General features: G+C 37.4%; 1 long non-coding RNA gene across 2 annotated transcripts in view; it reads left to right on the plus strand.

The window, feature by feature from the left end:
* The window catches only part of LOC110261993 (uncharacterized), a 517,032-nt gene that overhangs the window by 44,657 nt on the left and 458,848 nt on the right, over positions 1 to 13,527 (plus strand). For both annotated transcript variants that reach the window (XR_014813365.1, XR_014813364.1), the window contains one exon: positions 9,649 to 9,740. This is a non-coding gene — a long non-coding RNA (uncharacterized LOC110261993). The remainder of the gene's footprint in view (positions 1 to 9,648; positions 9,741 to 13,527) is intronic.

Genomic DNA, 13,527 nt, shown 5'->3' on the forward strand with positions numbered 1-13,527 from the left:
GTACCATGCCATATTTACAAAGACCCAAGTTACCTAATAGTTCATTTTCTTCAACACTTCATTCAATTCAGTTAAGCTAGTATCTTAGCTTACCTACTCTATCCATGTCACCAAGCTGGGTGTTTCTAGAGAATTAAAAAGAAACCTCCCTCTGAGAGACATGGTGGCAAGACAAATAGAGCAAATGGAAAAGTAGCTCCTTTTGGCTATGTGACCTCAGGAAAATTAATTAAATATACTAAACTTTGACTTCTTGTCCATAAAATGAGCATATTAAGACTTAAATCATGTATTTTACATGATAATTATATGATAAATATGTAAAAAAAATTTGAACATTTCGTGGAACATAGAAGAACATGATACTCAGGTTATAAGAAGTTATTGGTTTGTATTTGGGGAAAATAATGAGCAAATTTATATATGTCTAGTTTCCTGGTGATGTCCAGAATTTCCTTTCCACCCTCATGTTCCTTCTCATTGAGTTCGCTGTTTTAGCTCCCAGAATTTCAAGTGAGAGAACAGAGGCTTGTTTAATCCTGCTTTTTGGCCACAGTTGAAGAGGACGCATGGTCCAAGCTTGATTAACCAAATTCCTTATCATAGAAATTTGAAATTAGAGTAAAGATTTCTGGTGACTCTTGGCAATAGAGCTGGGATGTATGGAGAACTGGAGCTAGAGAGAACTAGAGCAAGGCCATCTGCAGGAAGAGAGTTAGAAGACCACAGAGCATTATGAAACCCAGAGAGTAATACTGCTTTCTGAACCTGTCATTCTTTTTTTTTTTTTTTTTTTTTTGTCTTTTTAGGGCCACAATAGCGGCATGTGGAGGTTCCCAGGCTAGGGCGTCTAATCAGAGCTACAGCTGCCAGCCTACGCCAGAGCCACAGCAGCACCGGATCTGAGCCGTGTCTGAGACCTACACCACAGCTCATGGCAACGCCAGATCCTTAACCCAATGAGCGAGGCCAGGGATTGAACCCGCCACCTCATGGTTCCTAGTCGAATTTGTTTCCCCTGCGCCACAAGGGGAACTCCCTGAACCTGCGGTTCTTCATCCCAGACCTTCGTGAGGGCCTACTTTTCTTCCTACCGTCTGTGCTCTTCCATACGTTTCATTTTTTCTTTAGGTTTGTGAAGGTAATTTTGCTTATTTATACCTAAGCAATTCCCTACAATCTCTACAGTAAACAATAGTACCATAGTTTGGAGCTTTAAATTGTGGTACAGTAATTTCAGAGTGGCTGTTTTGGTTACGCAGATGTCAATGCACACTTCCAAGGAGATGAGATTACTAAGGCCCAGTGTGAAGAGAAACCTTTGGGGATGTGCACTGAATCAGCCATGGTAAACGGCCTTGCTCCCTGCAGCTGAAAATCATTGTCCCACTGGAACTTATATAACTTCTCTTGTTTCTGGGAATGGGGGATTCAGAATGCAAAAAGTAGCAGATCAGCTAATATAGGGCATGATGTGAAGCCCTGAGTGAAAAATAGTGAAGAGTATATATAGTAATAAGAGTGTCTTTACTCAAATTACTTTGTGCACATTAAAAAAAAAATATTGGTGTATTGTCAATATACAAAATTGTGTTAATTTCAGGTGTAGAGCAAAGTAAATCAGTAGTTATACATATATCCATTACTTTTTGATTCTTTTCCCATATAGGTTACCACTTAGTACTGAGTAAATTTCCCTGTACTATACAGTAAGTCCCTATTTCCTGCGTATTTCATGTGTAACAGTGTGCATTTAACAATCGCAACCCCATAATTTATCCCCCACCCTGGCATTCTTCCCCTTCGGTAAACATAAGTTTAGTTTCGAAATCTTTGAGTCTGTTTTGTAAGTTTTATTGTATCATTTCTATTCTACATATTACTGATTTCATATGATATTTGTCCTTCTTTATCTGACTTCACTTAGTATGATAATTTCTACATCCATCTATGTTGCTGCAAATGGCATTATTTCATGCTTCTATGGCTGAATAATATTCTATTGTATATATGGGCCACATCTTTATCCAGTTGTCTGTTGATGGTCATTTTGGTTGCTTCCATGTTTTAGCTGTTGTACATAGTGTTGCAATGAACGTTGGGGTGCAAGTATATTTTTGAATTATGGTTTTCTCTGGATAGATGCACAGGAGTGGGATTGCTGGGTCAAATGGTAGTTCTATACTAAGTTTTTTCAGGAACCTCAATACTGTTCACCATAGTGGCTGCACTGGCTTACATTCCCACCAACAGTGTAAGAGGGTTCCCTTTTCTCCTCACCCTCTCCAGCGTTTATTCTTTGTAGGATTTTTGTTGATGTCCATTCTGACTGGTGTGAGGCGATATCTCATTGTAGTTTTGATTTGTATTTCCCTAAAAAATATTGTAGTTGAGCATCTTTTCATGTCCTTTATGGCCATCTGTCTGTCTTCATTAGATAAATGTCTGTTTAGACCTTCTGACCATGTTTTGATTGCGTTGCTTGCTTTTTTTAAGTTTTTTTAAAAATTATAGTTAATTTACAATGTCCTGTGAATGTCTGCTGTAGAGCAAAGTGACTCAGACACACACACACACACACACACACACACACACACACACACATTCTTTTCCTCATATTATCCTCCACCATGCCCTGTCACAAGCGCTTAGATATAGTTCCCTGTGCTATACAGCAGGACCTCATTGCCTACCATTCTAAATGTAATCTTCCAACATTTATCAGATCTACTAACCTCAAACTCCCAATCCATCCCACTCCTTCCCCTGCTCCCTTGGCAACCACAAGTCTGTTCTCTGTATCCATGAATTCGTTTCCTTTCTGTAGGTAAGTGCATTGTGCCAAATTTTTGATTCCACATGTAAGTGATATCATATGGTATTTGTCTTTTTTCTTTCTGACTTACTTCACTTAGTGTGAAAATCTCTGATTCTGTGCATGTTGCTGCAAATGGCATTAATTTGTTCTTTTTTATGGCTGAGTACTACATCTTCTTAATCCATTCATCTGTAGACAGACAGATGATTTGATTTCATGTGTTGGCTATTGTGAATAGTGCTCCAGTGAACAAAGGGGTGCACGTATCTTTTTGAATGAAAAATTTGTCTGGCTAGATACCCAGGAGTGGTATTGCTGGGTCTTCTGATAGTTCTATATTTAGTTTTCTAAGTTACCTCCATACTGTTTTCCATAGTAATTGTACCAATTTACATTCCCACCAACAGTGTAGGAGGATTCCCTTTTCTCAACACCCTCTCTAGCATTGTTTGTAGACTCAGTAATGTTATGTATTGACCATTTGTATTCCTACCTAAGTGAAAAAACTATATAAAACATTTGCCCATTTTAGGAGTTCCCTGGTGGCCTAGCGTTTAAGGATCCAGTGTTTTCACTGCTGTGGTTTGGTTACAAGTTGGCAGGTGTTTGAGCCTGGGAACTTGTCCATGCCACAGGTGCAGCCAAAACAAAACAAAATGAAACATTTATCCATTTTAAACAATTGGGTTAGTTTTATTTTTTTTCCAGTTATTTTAACCTAGTGCTTTTCTTATTTATTTTCCATCAAATTTCCTTTCATTTCATATATTTATTATAGTCTATTTACAGTATTAGTTTCAGGCATGTCATAGACTGATTCGATATTTTTATAGATTATACTCCATTTAAAGTTGTTATAGAAGTTCTTGTTATGGCACATACAGTTTATATACATACAGCTTTTATTTTCATTATTAGTATACAGAAATGCAAACAATTTCCGAATGGTAATCTTGTATCCTGCTGCTTTGGTGAATTCATTGATTAGTTTGAGTAGTTTTTGTGTGGAGTCCTTAGGATTTTCTATATATAGCATCATATCATCTGCATAGAATGACAGTTTTACCTCTTTTCTTCCAATTTGGATACACTTTTTTTTTGTTTGTCAGATTGCTGTGGCTAGGACTGTATTCAATACTGTATTGAATAAAATGGTGAGAGTGGGCATCCTTGCCTTCTTCAGATTTCAGCTTTTCTCCATTGAATATTATATTGGTTGTAGGTTTGTCATAAATGGCATTATTATGTTAAGATATGTTCCCTCTATACCCAATATAGTAAGAGTTTTTATCATAAATGGATGTTGGGAGTTCCCGTTGTGGCTCAGTCGTTAATGAATCCAACTAGGAACCGTGAGGTTGCAGGTTTGATCCCTGGCCTTGCTCAGTGGGTTAAGGATCCAGCTTTGCTGTGAGCTGTGGGGTAGTTCACAGGTGCGGCTTGGATCTCACGTTGCTGTGGGTCTGGTGTAGGCCGGTGGCTACAGCTCCCATTAGACCTGTAGCCTGGGAACCTCCATATGTCGTGGAAGCGGTACTAGAAAAGGCAAAAAGACAATAAATAAATAAATAAAAATGGACGTTGGATTTTGTCAATTGATTTTTCTCTGTTGAGATCATTTTGTGGTTTTTGACTTTTGTTAATGTGGTGTATGACATTGATTGATTTGTACATGTTGAACCATCCTTGTGAACTTGGGATGAATCCCACTTGGTCATGGTGTATGAACTTTTTTGTGTGTTGTTGCATTCAGTTGACTAAAATTTTGTTGAGAATTTTTTTTTGTCTATATTCATCAAAGATGTTGGTCTATAATTATCTTTTTTGGTAGTATTTTTGTCTTCTGATTTGGTATTAGGGTGATGGTGATGTCGTGGAATGTCTTTTGGAGTGTTCCTTCTTCTTCAACCTTTTGGAGAAGTTTAAGAAGAATGTGTATAAGTTCCTCTTTGTATGTTTGGTAGAATTCACCTGTGAAGCCATCTGGTGCTAGACTTTTATTTGAAGGGAGTGTTTTTATTTCATATTAAATTTCATTTCTAGTGATTAGTCTGTTCAATTAATCTGTTTCCTCTTGATTCAATTTTGGTGGGCTGTATGTATCAAGAAAATTGTCCATTTCTTCTAGGTTGTCAAATTTGTTTATAGTATTCTCTTAACTTTTTTTTGTATTTCTGCACTATCCATTCCATATGACCCAGCAATCCCACCCTTGGGCACATAGCTGGGAAAAACTTTCCTTGAAAAAATACCTGCACCCCTTTGTTCATTGCAGCACTATTCACAATAGCTAAGACATGGAAACAACCTAAATGTCCATCGACAGATGAAAGGATTAAGAAGATGTGGTATATATACACAATGTAATAGTACTCAGCCATAAAAAGGAACAAAATAATGCCATTTGCAGCAACATGGATGGAACTAGAGAGTCATATTAAGTGAAGTAAATCAGAAAGAGAAAGACAAATACCATATGATATCATTTATATCTGGAATCTAATATATTGCACAAATGAATCTTTCCACAGAAAAGAAACACATGGACTTGGAGAACAGACTTGTGGTTGCCAAGGAGGAGGGGGAGGGCGTGTGATGGACTGGGAAATTGGGGTTGATAGATGCAAACTATTGCATTTGGAATGAGTAAGCAATGAGATCTTGCCATATAGCGCAGGGAACTATATCTAGTCACTTGTGATGGAACATGATGGAGGATAATGTGAGAAAAAGAGTTTATATATATGTGTGTGTGATTGGGTCTCTTTGCTGTAAGGAGAAAATTGACAGAACATTGTAAACAAACTAGAATAGAAAAAATAAAAATCATTATTTAAAGTCTACATTTTCTTCCTTTCCTTCCCCACATTTTATGATTTTGGTGTTCTTTTTTACATCTTCATGTTTATCCTTTTGCTGTTCCTTGTTTTTATTGTCACTTTTACAAATAGTTTTTTTTTCCTTAAGGTATGTATCTTGGGTTATTTATGTGATTACTTTCCAATTTTGATTTCCTCCTCCCTATATCTTTTTACTACTACCCTATTTAGAGGAGATCTTTCAATATTCCTTTTAGAATGGGTTTAGTATTGCTGTATTCTTTTCCTCTTTGTTTGTTGGAGAAATTCTTTGTTTCTCTTTCTATTTAAAATGATAATCTTGCTGGGTAGCATATTCTAGGCTGCAAATTTTTCCCTTTTAGAATTTTGAATATATCTTTCCACTCTTGTAGCTTGTAGTGTTTCTGTAGAGAAATCCAGTTGATAGCTTTATGGATTTTCCCTTATAATTAACTCCTTGTTTTTCTCTTGCTGCCATTATAAGCCTCTCCTTGTATTTACATTTTGCCATTTTTATTATAATATGTCTTGGTGTGAGTCTTTTTGGGTTCGACTTGTTTGGGAACTTCTGCGCTTCCTGTATCTCAGTATCTGTTTGCTCTAGATTTGGAAAGTTTTCAGCCATAATTTCTTCAAATATATTTTCAATCCCCTCTTCTTTTTCTTTTCCTTCTAGAATCCCTATTATGTATAGATTGGCCCACTTTATATTATCCCATAGATCTCATATTGCTTTCATTTTTTTTTTCTGTCTGCTTTCCTGCTTAGGTGATTTCTACATTCTATTCTCCAAGTCACTTACTCATTTCTCTGCATTACTCATTATGCTCTTCAATGCCTTTAACTCAGTTTGTGTCTCTGCAAATGAATTTTATAATTTTTTGTCTTCTCCTTATATTTTCTAGTTCCTTTTAAAATTAATCTGCATTACTGTTCATATCAGCTCTTAAATCCTTCGTATTCACTCTTAATTCCTTCACAGTTTTCACTGTCTCCTTTTTGATCTTGATGTCTGTTAGACTGCAGAGGTCTGTTTCATCATTTTCTCCTTTAGGGCTAAAAATGTTCTTTTAACTAGGAATGGTTCCTGAGCTTATTTATTTTGCTTATATTTTTTCTTATCCTGTGAGTTCAGGGAAAACAACTACTGTAGTCTTGATGAGCAATTTATATGGAAGAGCACACCTGGGTAATTTGTGAGGGCCTGCTTTTTTTAATTTTTTTTGTGGCGCGAGATCTGGTTTTGGTTTGGATGCTTGCTGTCTCTTTTCTCAGTGTGTGCAGACTGTTATCCCCTTGATAGGTGGTGTGCTGGTGTATGGACTGCACGTGCTTACAGGGAGATGGAGAAAATGGCAGGGTCTGTACCCAGTGTCTGTTCGCTGGACCCTTGCCAGTGGTGAGGACCCTCAGGGAGGTGGTGGAGGCTACTTCTGGTCGCTGGGCCCTGGGAATTGGCAGTGACACTTGGGCAGATGTAGGCAGCACCCAGGGCCTTTGGCAGAAGCTTTACAGCAGGGTGTGTGCATTTCCAGGGTAGTGAGAACAACAACAGGTGGTACTCAGTTGCAGTGCCCTTGTCTGTGGCAATCCCTGAGGTGACTGGGACCACAGGTGTTGCCTGTTCATGGACCCCTAGGGTGGTGGGCCATGCCCACCTATCCAGTCTAAGATGGCTGTGGCAGTTTGTCCCTACCACCCATAGCCTGTACAAGAGGTGCCCACTGCCAGATAGTCCACATGTGTGTAAAGATATTCCTATGGCTGCTCTGCTCCTCCTCCTCTCAGCCTCCCCAACAATGGTGCCTTGCTTCTCCTGTGGGCCCAGACCTCCTCCTGTGCTGCCTTGTCTGGGGCGCACCACTGCCTAGCCCACCGTGCTGTCTCCACACAGACAACCCTTTAGTCCTCTGCCCAGAACTGACCTCCCATCACCCAGCCCCTGCCAGAGTGTCTCAGGCTGTGGTGTCAGGGGGCAGTAGTACCAAAGGTCTGTGCAGCCCTCTCTCTGCTTTCCCCTCCTCAGTCCAGCTGCTTTTCTCTGAGGCTTGCATTTACTCCTCTGTCTCCCATCAGTTAGGTGCCTGCCCATGGTCAGATTCCTTTCCTCTTTAACACCTCCCTCTCAGGTCTCTTCCTGACTCTTACCCCCCCTCCTTTTTTCCTTTTATTCTACCCAGTTATGTGGAGGGTTTCTTGCCCTTTTTGGAGGTGGAAGGTCTTCTGCCAGCATTCAGTAGATATTCTGTGTGAATCGTTCCACAGGAGAAGGTGAGCACCATGTCTTATTCCTCTGCCATCTTGATCCTGCTCTTGATTTTTTTTAAATATAAGGCTGTATGAGATATTTTTATATTTTGGAAATTAATCCTTTGCTGTTTGCTTTGTTTGCAAAGATTTTTTTTCCCCATTCTTTGGGTCATATTTTTGTTTGCTAATGGTTCCCTTTTGGTGTAAAAAGCTTTTAATTTTAATTAGGTCCCAATGGTTTATTTTTTTGTTTTGATTTTCATTACTCTAGGAGGTAGCTCAAGAAAGATATTGCCACAATTCATGCTGAAGAGTGTTCTGCCTATATTTTCTTCTAGGAATTTTATAGTATCTGGTCTAACATTTAGGTCTCTTTTTCATCTTGAGCTTATTTTTGTGTATGGTGTTAGAGAGTGTTCCAGTTTCATTCTTTTACATGTAGCTGTCCAGTTTTCCCAGCACCACTGATTGAAGAGACTGTCTTTTCTCTATTGTATATTATTGTCTCCTTTGTCATAGATTAACTGCCCATATGTACTTGGGTTTACTTATGGGCTTTCTATTCTGTTCCATTGATCTATGTTTGTTTTCATGCAACTGTTTTGATGACTTAGCTTTGTAGTATAGTCTTAAGTGAGGTAGCCTGATTCCTCCAGCTCTATTTTTTTCTTTCTTAAGATTGTTTTGGCTATTTGGGGTCTTTTGTGATTCCAGACAAAATTTTTATCCTGTTCTAGTTATGTGAAAAATGTCATTGGTAATTTAATAGGGATTTGCACTGAATCTGTAGATTTTGCACATTTTTTGAAAAGCAAGGAACCTGGAAAAATTGGGAATGAGTAGGAAGAGTGATATGAAAATAACTTTTAATGTTTATAATCAAATTCAAGAAATATGGGATCCAATGATTCATCACACTACAGAGCTCAAAGCATTTTGGGGATATCCTGATTCCGTGAATTTGAGAGGAAGTGCCTGATGACATAGGGAAAATATGACAACGCATTTAGAAATCACTATTTATAATTTTGCCTACAGCTTGTCCTTATTAGCAACATCTTTCTTCTCCATCCTGTAGGAATGATCATTTCAAAACATTTGGTTTAAATTTTGCTTTTTAACCCAATCTTCGGGAAAAACTGTGAATTGTCTTAAGCCTAAAAAGGTAGAAGACTACACAGACACTTGCATTCCACAGAGAAATGCAGTTTGGGAAATAGAAAGTCATGTGTACATGTCTTATCTTTTTTTATTGAATTCCATGAGGAACACAGATTCCTACAGTGTTTTCAGTCCATTAAATAAAAACCTATTGCTATAAAATAAATAAGACCTTATTTTAAAAAACTTTTAAATAACAAACTATGTATAAAAAATAACTTGGAGCAGGGATGGAGAGTCATGGAAGGGAATGCAGGATATAAGAAAGGAATAATATTAAATATTCATAATTGCACCTTCATTTGAGTAGTTGCAGCTACAGGGAGAAAGGTCAAAATCTGTGGGGAACATGGGCTCTTTGGTTCCTTCCTTCTGATTTTAAGTGACGCCTTACAGCGACATGCCTGTAGAGTACTGCAAAGAGGAGTTTGTGTGGGGTTTTATGTAGGGAAGAACATGACCAGGGGAGATAAAAATTTATTTTTCTGTAGAAGAGAATGTAGAAAATGGTAAAAAAAAAAAAAAAGGTAAAAGCAATTGCCAATTTATATTCTTTATAAATTCTTTTTCCTTTTGCAGCCATTCTTATTCTGCTCCAATGTCCACTTTAAGAGGACCGAGTATGTGAGGATAATGTATTCATTCTTTGGTCCATTCTCCTACTGAAGCAGGTAAATGGTGGGCAAGGGAGGGAGCAGTAGAAGGAGGGTTGAGTACATCTGTAAGTCAGAGTTATAATGTTTTCAATCATTACACTTTAATATCAATGGTAATTATTTCTAAAATTATCATTCTCTAAAATCTGTGAAGAGGAATATTTTAAAAATACTTAAAAGCATTTGTGCATATGTACTAATAATAGAGAACAATGTAATATGAGGGACAAAGCTGTTTTCAGAAGAGAAAAGAGAAATGAAATGTGGTTTGCTCCATAGTTTTGAAAACTTGATTGAAGTTGGGAGATTCTGGTCCCTGGGAACTGACACAACTCTGAAATAAGCCATTAATAATGCAGCCCTCCACCCTCCCCCTATCCTGAATCTCTGAATAGCCTGAAGGAAGAGATTTTTAAGAATAATACCCTAGCACTTTCCACAATGCCTGGCACAGAATTTATCCTCCTTATTTTATTTTTCTGGAGTTGGAATAGAAGTTAATTAAATTTCTTGGCAATTTGTCTTGTTATTGATAGAGTTACTATCTCAGGATCCAGGTATCTAAGCATTTTTTTTTTCCTGCAGTATATTTCGCTTTTACATCAGATAGTTGCTACTCACACATTTCTCCCCTTTGGCCAAGTATTAGCCCATTTTTGCTGTATAGTAAACCATCACAAAACGTAGTGATTTAAAGTAGTAAATATATTTCAGATGGTTCTGTGCATTGGCTGGATGGTTCTTGGATGGGATGGTCCAGGTGGAGGCTGCAGCAGGCAGGTGGCTTGAGTTGGCAATGTTAGCTGAGTCCCTTTGCTCTGAGTGGTCCCTTATCTTTTAGTAGCTTAGATGGACTTCTCCACATAGTGATCTCTGGTTTCCAAAAGCAGGAAGAGAAAGTAAGCCCCGAGGTGTAACAAATTTTAAAGACTTTCATTGCATCACATTTGCTTTGCTAAAGCAAAGTGTATGGCCAAACACAGATTCATTGTCAGACAAAAATAATCTAAGAGTGTGGATACAACAGGCTAGTAACCAAGTGGTTGCAAATACTTGATCTCATACTGAACATAGTCATACTTCAAAAGGCTCTCAGCACCTAGAAAACCAGGCTCTGATCTATACACAATTCATTGTGGCATATTTTCTATTGTAATTAATGACCTCTCATTGAGACATTAGAGTTTGCCTTCAAATTTCTATAGTGTTTTATATTTTTAATCATAATTCCCCAAGCTTTCCCCTGTAGACAGCTCTCCCACAACTCCTAAAATATTGTTCCCCACATTTTTCCACTACACCTTCCTCTTGTTATCCAGATTTCAATTCAGATGTCACTAACTCAGACAGCCTCAAACTAAAGTGGTTCTTGATCAGTCTCCTTTAATGCCATTTCTATGTGTTTTTTTTTTTTGAAACAGTATATCTTTTTAAAAATATTGTTTGTTTCTTTGCTTCAAATGGTACACAATGGTAGGATCAAACCAGGTGATAAAACTGATCATTTTATATTGTTTGGTAAGTGTCCATTGCTCTGAAATTCCTCCAAACCCCCAAGTCACCCAACCAGTCCTCTGTGGCACCCACTGTGTATCCCATTATCCAGAGACAAAAGGATTAGTTCTGCCTTAGCATTAGTTCTGCTCCTCAACTATGGCCAATGTCTCCTCTAAATGACCTGAGCCTGTGCTGAAACAGCTGTTACATATTTGTAATGATCTCTGCTTATATGATACTTCCTAAACTGCCTCTACCATTGAGCTCTGTGTTTCCTTGATTTATTATTAGAGGCACCTGGGTTATTTTTTCAGAACTCTGTGAGCAAGATCTTCTAGGCTTGGATCCTGGCAAGCTATAAGACTAGAGAGAGATTGTTAGGCAGTCCTTTCTCAAGATTATGTTCTGTTTCCTACTTCAGGGTCCCATTTTCACATGCTAGAAGTAGAGTATTACTCACCGTTTTCTCTGTGTTAGTCCTGTAACAACTTCTAATCTTCTTCCTGACAGATGAATATTTTAGAGTACTTATAAAAAGGTCAAATGCTTAGTTGAAAAAAAATACAGAGGGAGGGAGGGGGGGAGAGAGAGGAGTGGGGGAAAGAGAGAGAGAATCATAGATTCTCCCCCCTAATATTACGGCTTTAAAAGTGTTGAATAAATTGGGATTTTAATATTATTATGGCATCAAAAGACCTACTTTTAGTTGTAGAATTATAATGAAATTGAGAATAAGACACCTAAATTAGCACCATAAAAACTCTTTATGGGCACAAGATGTATGATATGTATGCTACTATTGTATTAAGGCTTATTAATATTTATAATGTGGTTTCATCAATAAAATAGATTTATGGAATTTTATATCAGGCTAAATGGAAATGGTATCCACATCACTGGATACCTATAAGCATCAAATGAGATATCACACTTAAAAATGATTTGCAAGTGTCTGTGCCGGGTACAAAAATAGTACTTATTAAATCAAAGAAAGAAAGTATCTTATCCATTTTGGTATCACTCATGCTTGGTGCATTCTAGGTACACAGTAAAGTATTATTTTCTGAATTGAAGAGATAAAGACAGAAACTACTTTAATCTTCCCATAAAACTTGGTCCCCTTTCTTCACTCTGGACAATTCAAACACTCCCATATACTTGATCCATTTAAATTTTCATTTCTTCAGAAGTAAGTTTGCCTTCTGCAGTAGCCAAAAGACCAAACATCATTCTGGATAATTTTTAGTGAGTTGAAAAAATCATTGGACTTAAAGTAGCAGGCATTAACTAAGTGTATTTTTATTAAAAATAAACATTAGCTCAAATACTTACCAAAAAAAAAAAATTAGCTCAAATACTTTCCGAAAAAATAGAAAAACCTATAAAGAAATGAGTAACTCTCAAAGCATTAGGGGAAGGTTTCTGATCACCATACTGGTGAACAGCCCACATGCGCAGTTCTTGATCAGGCTGCCTTTCGATCTTACACTCCTGGTGTTAGCTTACATTTCCCTGAACTCCTTAGTTAAGTAGATACCTTCAACATACTTTAAGAGAAGAATACAAGGTGCTAACATCTCCCAGATACTCAGCTTATTATCAGACTACTGGTATCTAATTAAGGAAAAGTCTAGCAGTAAGGATCTCAAAAAAGCCACTATACATTTTAAGCTCCCACACATTATTAAGGGTTTTCAAAAGGAATCTGATACTGATCTCTGTTGTCTTGAACATTAGAGAGGTGGCTATTTTGCTTTTAATAACTCCATACTTAGTATATATACCTTTAAAACTCAAGGGTATTACCAGACTAGAGATAAGATATGCCTTTGTTAATAATGAAATTATACTTTACTTTTGTAACAATTGTAGAGGAGAAGGTAGGTGTGTAAGAATGAAGCTTGTGAAAGATCGCCTTTGAGGATACGGGTGACATAAGAGAAAAGGTTTGTCTTTGAGGGCATACTCTAGGAGGAAAAGAGAACTTGATCCCTAAATGGTTATGGGTTGGCATTAAATCGGCAGGCTCCATTGTAATGAGGAAGGATATGCATAGGTTACTCAAACTATTTTTGCCTGCTGCATAATTCTGGATTTGCCAAAACATCAAGGATGGTATTTTCAAAGAGTATTGTAGAATTTTCTGCACAGTGGCTTATCCTTTTCCTATTGTGCATCATATAGCAACTGGGAAAAATGTAACCACCTCCACTCAAAAGTAGTTGCATGTTATAACAGTAAGAAAACAATTCACTTTGCATTTAGAAGATTTATTTGACATTGTTGTGTTCTTGACCACTCTTCC

Source organism: Sus scrofa, chromosome 8 (genome assembly GCF_054392235.1).
Source record: "Sus scrofa isolate SSC_HxYL_T2T_F1_AM1 chromosome 8, Sscrofa_HxYL_maternal_Yorkshire_Landrace_v2.0, whole genome shotgun sequence".
NCBI lineage: Eukaryota > Metazoa > Chordata > Mammalia > Artiodactyla > Suidae > Sus > Sus scrofa.